Raw genomic sequence first — 7,940 nt, 5'->3', positions numbered from 1 at the left:
TTGCACATTGATTTTGTATCCTGAGACTTTGCTGAAGTTGCTTATCAGTTTCAGGAGATTTTGGGCTGAGACGCTGGGGTCTTCTAGATATACTAACATGTCGTTTTCAAATAGAGACAATTTGGCTTCATCCTCTCCTATTTGAATTCACTTTATTTCTTTTTCTTGCCTTATTACTCTGGCTAAAACTTCCAGTACTATACTGAATAGGAGTGGGGAGAGAGGGCATTCTTGTCTAGTGCAAGATTTCAAAAAGAATGCTTTCAGTTTTTGCCCATTCAGTGTGATATTGGCTGTTGTTTTGTCATAAATAGCTTGTATTATTTTGAGATACGTTCTGTCAATACTGAGTTTATTGAGGGTTTTTAGCATAAAAAAACTGTTGAATTTTGTCAAAGGCCTTCTCTGTGTCAATTGAGATAATCATGTGGTTTTTGTTTTTCATTCTGTTTATGTGGTGAATTACATTTATAGACTTGAATATGTTGAACCAGCCTTGCATCCCTGGAATGAATCCTACTTTATCATGGTGGATACGCTTTTTGATGTGCTGTTGCAATCGGCTTGCCAGTATTTTATTGAAGATTTTTCCATCTATGTTCATCATGGATATTGGCCTGAAGTTTTCTTTTCTTGTTGAGTCTCTGCCAGGTTTTGGTATCAGAATGATGTTGGTCTCATAAAATAATTTGGGAAAAATTCCCTCTTTTGGATTATTTGGAATAGTTTCAGGAGAAATGGTAACAGTTCCTTTGTGTGTCTGGTAGAATTCAGCTGTGAACCCATCTGGACCTGGGCTTTTTTTGTGTGGTAGGCTCTTAATTGCTGACTCAACTTCAGATCATGTTATTGTTCTATTCATGGTTTTGACTTCTTCATGGTTTAGGCTTGGGAAAATGCAAGTGTCCAGGTATTTATCCATTTCTTCCAGGTTTACCAGTTTATGTGCATAGAGTTGTTTGTAATATTCTCTGATGATGGTTTGAATTTCTGTGGATATGTAGTGATTTTCCATTTATAATTTTTTAGTGCATCTATTTGGTTATTCTCTTTTTAAAATTAATCTGGCTAGTGGTCTGTCTGTTTTGTCGAACTTTTCAAAAAACCAGCGCCAGGATTTATTGATTTTTTGAAGGGTTTTTCGTGTCTCTATCTCCTTCAGTTCTGCTCTGATTTTAGTTATTTCTTGTCTTCTGCTAGGTTTTGAGAGTTTTTTCGATCTTGTTCCTCTAGCTCTTTCAATTTTGATGATAGGGTGTCAATTTTGGATCTCTCCACTCTTCTCATGTGGGCACTTATTGCTATATATTTTCCTAAAGACTGCTTTAAATGTGTCCCACAGATTCTGGTATGGTGTCTCTTTGTTTTCATTGGTTTTGAAGAACTTCTTTATTTCTGCCTTCATTTCATTGTTTATCCAGTCAACATTCAACATCCAGTTGTTCAGTTTCCATGAAGCTGTGCGGTTCTGAGTTAGTTTCTGAATTCTGAGATCTAACTGGATTGCACTGTGGTCTGAGAGACTGTTTGTTATAATTTTCGTTCTTTTGCATTCGCTGAGGAGTGATTTACTTCCAAATATATGGTCAGTTTTAGAGTAGGTGTGATGTGGTGCTGAGAAGAATGTATATTCTGTGGATTTGGGGTGGAGACGTCTGTAAATGTCTATCAGGTTTGCTTGTTCCAGGTCTGAGTTTAGGTCCTGGGTATTCTTGTTAATTTTCTGTCTGGTTTATCTGTCTAATATTGACAGTGGAGTGTTAAAGTCTCCCACTATTATTGTGTGGGAGTCTAAGTCTCTTTGTAAGTCATTAAGAACTTGCCTTATGTATCTGGGTGCTCCTGTATTGGGTCCATATATATTTAGGATCGTTAGCTCTTCTTGTTGTATCGATCCTTTTACCATTATGTAATGTCCTTCTTTGTCTCTTTTGATCTTTGTTGCTTTAAAGTCTATTTTATCATAGAGAAGAATTGCAACTCCTGCTTTTTATTGCTCTGCATTTGCTTGGTAAATCTTCCTCCATGCCTTTATTTTGAGCCTTTGTGTATCCTTGCATGTGAGATGGTTTCCTGGATACAGCACACTGACGGAATTTGGCTTTTTATCCAATTTGCCAGTCTGTGTCTTTTGATCGGTGCATTTAGCCCATTTACATTTAGGGTTAATATTGTTATGTGTGAATTTGATACTGCCATTTTGATGCTAAGTGGCTGTCTTGCCTGTTATTTGATGCAGATTCTTCATTTTGTTGATGCTCTTTACCAATTGGTATGCTTTGCAGTGGCTGGTACTGGTTGTTCCTTTCTATGTGTAGTGCCTTTTTCAGGAGCTCTTGTAAAGAAGGCCTGGTGGTGATGAAATCTCTGAGTACTTGCCTGTTTGCAAAGGATTTTATTTTTCCTTCACTTATGAAGCTCAGTTTGGCTGGATATGAAATTCTGGTTTGAAAGTTTTTTTCTTTAAGGATGTTGAATATTGGCCCACCCTCTCTTCTGGCTTGTAGGGTGTCTGCTGAGAGATCTGCTGTGAGTCTGATGGGCTTCCCTTTGTGGGTGACCCAACGTTTCTCTCTGGCTGCCCTTAGTATTTTCTCTTTCATTTCAACCCTGGTGAATCTGATGATTATTTGCCTTGGGGTTGCTCTTCTTGAGGTATATCTTTGTGGTGTACTTTTTATTTCCTGGTCTTGAATATTGGCCTGCCTTGCTAGGTTGGGGAAATTTTCCTGAATAATATCCTGAGGAGTATTTTCCAGGTTGGATTCATTCTCTTCATCACATTCAGGTACAGCCCTCATACACAGATTAGGTCTTTTCACATAGTCCCACATTTCTTGGAGACTTTGTTCATTCCTTTCTGTGCTTTTTTCTCTAATCTTGCCTTCTCGTTTTATTTCATTGAGTTGAACTTCGACCTCTGATATCCTTTCTTCTTCTTGGTCGCCTGTTGAAACTTGTGCATGCTTCACGAATTTCCTGTGTTGTGTTTTTCAGCTTCATCAATTCACTCATATTCCTCTCTAAGTTGTCCATTCTTGTTATCATTTCCTCAAATCTATTTTCAAGGTTCTTAGTTTCTTTGTATTGAGTTAGAACATGTTCTTTAAGCTCACAGAAGTGTCTCATTACCCACCTTCTGAATTCTGATTCTGTCATTTCATCACACTGATTCTCCATCCAGCTTTGTTCCCTTGCTGGCGAGGAGTTGTGATCCCTTATAGGAGGCGAGGTGTTCTGGTTTCCGGTGTTTTCCTCCTTTTTGTGCTGGTTTCTTCACATCTTTGTCGATTTATCCACCTGTCATCTGTGTAGTTGCTGATTTTCAGATTGGGTCTCTGAGTGGACATCCTGGTTGTTGATCATGAAGTATTTCTGTTTCTTAGTCTTCCTTCTGGCCCCTCTGCTGTAGGACTGCTGAGGTCCACTCCAGGCCCTGCTTGCCTGGGGATCTCCTGCAGCAGCTGCAGAACAGTAAGGTTTGACTCTTTAGATATATGGGGGTTAGGGAGCTGCTTGAGGAGACAGTCTGTCCTTTATAGGAGCTCAAGTGTTGAGTTGTGAGCTCTGTTGTTCTTTCAGAGCTGCTAGGTAGGTATCTTTAAGTCTGCTGCAGCAGAACTTATAAACCGCCATTTTTTCCCCAGGTGTTCTGTCACGAGGTGTTAGAGCTTTATTTATGAGTGTCCATTGTGCTGCTGCCTTTTTTTTTTTAGGGCTGCCCTTCCCAGGAAGGAAGCAGCCTAGTCACTGTCTGCCTGCAGAGGCTTTGCCGAGCTCTGCCCTGCTGCCATTGAGCTTCCCTGTAGTCCTGTTTATATGGGTATGGTTAGAACTGCCTCAGCAATGGTGGCCCGCCTCTTTAATGGTGAACTCTCTCTGTTATGGCGGGTTGCCTCAACAATGACAAACTGCCTCAGCAATGTCAGACTACCTCCGTTGGGGTGGAGTACCTCAGTAATGGCAGACGCCCCTCCGCTTCCAAGCTGGACCATCCTGGGTTCAGCTGTGCTTGCCATAAAACTCTCAACCCTGAGCGTTTCCAATTGCTGGGTTTTTTTTGTTTGTTTTTGTTTGGGTGGGGCCCACCGAGCCTGATCACCTGGCTCCCTGCTTCAGAGCCTTTTTTTTTTTTAAGTTGAATGGTTGACTCTCTCCTAGGTGTTCCAGTCGCCTGCTGAAAGGGTGCTGGGATCTGTGTGATTTCCCGTGTGGTGACCCACTGCACCAGGTGAAACAATGGCGCTGCCCGGGAATCTCCTGGCCAGCCTAAAAGGGGAACCAGACCAGTGTATTTCATACAGAAAGCCGCTGTGCCATGGCACCAGCAAAACAGCCATATTGGCTAAAACAGCCACGCTGGCCAAAACAGCTGTGCTGGCGACCTGCAGGGCTCCTCTGCCTAGGAATCTCCTGTTCTGTGGGCAATAAAGATCCATCTGGAAATGCGGCATCCACTCAACCTCTGCACTTTCACTGAAAGCTGTAATCCTGAGCTGCTCCTAAAACGGTCATCTTGGATCTACAAGCTCTTCAGTCTTTCCAATGCAGTATTCATCTTCAAGTTTTTTGAAAAATAATATCACCTGCAAAAAATGATAATTTTAATTCTTCCTTTCCAATTTCAATGCCCTTTATTTCTTTGTGTTTTCTGATTGTTCTAACTGGGACTTGTGGTAGTATGCTGAATAACAGTAGACAGTAAGCATCCTTGTCCTGTTCCAGATCTTAGAGGCAAGGCTTTAGTTTTTCCCAATTAAGTGTAATACCAGCAGTGAGACTGTCATATATGATTTTTATTATGTTGTGGTACATTCCTCTGATATTCAGGTTTTTGAGGGTTTTTATCATGAAGGCATGATAAAAACCATTTGAATTTTATCAAATGGTTTTTTAACACCATTTGAAGTGATCATGTTGTTTAGGTCCTTCATTCTGTTGATATAATGTATCACATTGATTGATTTGCCTATGCTGAACTATGCTTGGATCCCAGGAATAAATACCACTTGGTCATGATAAGTGATCTTTCTAATGTATTGTTGCATTGGTTTGCTATTGTTTTGTTGAGGATTTTTGCATCAGTATTTATCAGAGATATTGGCCTGTAGTTTTTTTTGTTTTTGAAATTTCTTTGTCTGTTATTAGTATCAGGGTAATATTAGGCTCATATAATAAGTTTTGAAGTATTCCCTTCTCTGTTTTTTGGAATAGTCAGAGTAGGATTATATTCTATCTTTAAATGTTCGGTAGAACTCAACAGCCAAGCCATCCAGTGCTGGGCTTTTCTCTAGCAGGAGACTTTTCATTGCAGCTTCGATCTAATTAGTTATTATTGGTCTGTTCAGGTTATAAATTTCTTCATGGTTCAGTCATGTTAAGTTGTATGTGCCTTTGGAGTTATCCATTTCTTTTAGGTTTTCTAGCTTATTGTCATATACCTTTTCATAATGGCCTTAAATGATCCTTTGAATTTCTGTGGTATTGGTTAAAATGTCTCCCTTTTTATTTCTCATTTTATTCATTTAGGTCTTTTTTTTTTCTTAGTCTGGTTAACGCTTTGTCAATTTTATTTATCTTTTCAAAACAGGAACTTTTTTCCATTGATCTTTTGTATTGTTTACTTCATTTCACTTTTATTGGTTTCTTCTCTGAGCTTTATTATTTCTTTTATCCCATTAATTTGCACTTGCCTTTCCAGTCTTTTAACATGAATCATTAGGTTGTTAATTTGAAATATTTTTTCTTTTTTGATGTAGGTACTTAAAGCTATAAACTTCCCTCTGAGCATTGCTTCCCCTGTATCCTATAGGTTTGGGTATGTTGTGTTTCCATTATTTGTTTCTAGAGATTTTTAATTTCCTTTTTGATCTCTTCATTGATCTTCTGGTCATTCATGTGCATATTGTTTAAATTCCATGGGTTTGTTTCCAACATTCCTCTTGTTATTTATATCTGTTTTCCTCCGTTGTGGTCAGAGAAGATACTTGACATTATTTCAATTTTCTTGAATGTTTTAACACTAGTTTTGTGCCCAAATATATTGTCTATTCTACAGAACAATCCACGTGCTGAGGAGAAGAATGTGTTTTCTGCAGCCTTTGGATGAAATGCTCTATAAATATTTATTAGATCTATTTGCTCTATAGTGCAGATTGAATTCAATGTTTCTTTGTTGACTTTCTGTGTGGAAGATTTGTCCAACACTGAAAATGAGATATTAAAATCTCCAGCTATTATTATATTGAGGGCTGTCTCTCTTTAACTCTAATAACATTTGCTTTATATATCCTGGTGTTCTAGTGTTAGGTGCACATATATATATACACAAACACACACACACACAATTATGTCCTCTTGCTGAGTTGCTCCCTTTATCATTACATAGTGACTTTCTTTGTCTTATCTCTGGAAATTTATTTTGTCTGATATAAATATAGCTACTCCTGTTCCTTTTTGGTTTTCATTTAAATGGAATATCATTTTTCCAAACCTTTATTTTTAATTTCTGTGTGTCTTCATAGGAGACATGTGTTTCTTGTCGGCAACAGATCATTGAGTCTTGTTTTTTAAACCATTCTACCCTATGTCTTCTAATTATTTAGTCCATTTATATTCAGTGATATTATTGATAAATAAGAACTTATTCCTGCCATGTTGTTATTTGTCTTCTGTTTTTCTGTGTTTTTCTCCCTCTTTCCTTCCTTCCTAAGTATACTTAAGTATACATGTTACCTAAGTATACATGTGTCATGGTGGTTTGCTGATCCTATCACCTAGGTTTTAAGTCTTGCATGCAATTGCTATTTGTCCTGATGCTCTCCCTCCCTTCACCTCTCCCTGACAGGCTTTAGTGTGTATTATTCCCCTCCCTGTATTGTGTTCTCATTGTTCAACTCCAAATTAACCGTCAGAACCTGTGATGGTTGGTTGTCTGTTCTTGTGTTAGTTTGCTAGGGATGATGGCTTATGGCTTCATCCACGTCCCTGCAAAGAACAGAATGTCATTCATTTTTGTGGCTGCATAGTACTCCATGGTGTATATGCGCATTTTAGTTAAAGTAATTTCCTCTGCTGGCTTATTATTAATTTCCTACTTTATTCGTGTGTGTATCCATTGTATGTTTTTTGATTTGAGGTTACCATGAGGCTTGCAAATACTACCTTATAACACATTATTTTAAGCTGATAACAACTTAATATTGCTTGTAAAAACAAACAACAAGCAAAAAGTAAAATAATAAATATTCTACAGTTTAACATTGTCTCAATTTTTAACTTTTTGTTGTTTCTACTATATCTTATTGTACTATGTTTTCAAAAGTTGTGTCATTATTATTTTTGGTCAGTTCATCTTTACACCTTTCTACTTAAGATATGAATAGCTTACACACCACAATTATGGTGTTATAATAGTCTGTGTTTTTTGGTGGACTTACTGTTATCAGTGCGTCTTGTACCTTCAGATAAATTTTTATTGCTTATTAACATCCTTTTCTTTCAGACGAAATAAGTTTCTTCAGTGTTTCTTGTAGAACAGGTATGATGTTGATGAAACTCCTCAGCTTTTATTTGTCTGGGAAAGTCTTTATTTCTCCTTCCTGTTTGAAGTGTATTTTTGTTGGATACAATACTCTAGGGTAAATGTTTTTTTCCTTTAGCCCTTTAAATATATCATTCCACTCTTTCTGGCCTGTAAGGTTTCCACTAAAATGACTGCTGTCAGATGGATTGTAGCTCCATTGTATGTTATTTGTTTCTTTTCTTTTCTTACACATAATGACAGTTTTGTTTCTTCATTTATAATTTACATACTTTTTTATTTCCTCTTTTTTAATTTTTTTTTTTTTACTTTAAGTTCTGGGATACATGTGAAGAACATGCAGGGTTGTTACCTAAGTATACATGTGTCACGGTGGTTTGCTGAACCTTTCAACCCC

This window comes from Callithrix jacchus, chromosome X (assembly GCF_049354715.1).
Source record: "Callithrix jacchus isolate 240 chromosome X, calJac240_pri, whole genome shotgun sequence".
Taxonomy (NCBI): domain Eukaryota; kingdom Metazoa; phylum Chordata; class Mammalia; order Primates; family Cebidae; genus Callithrix; species Callithrix jacchus.
Note: the sequence above shows the minus strand (reverse complement) of the source record.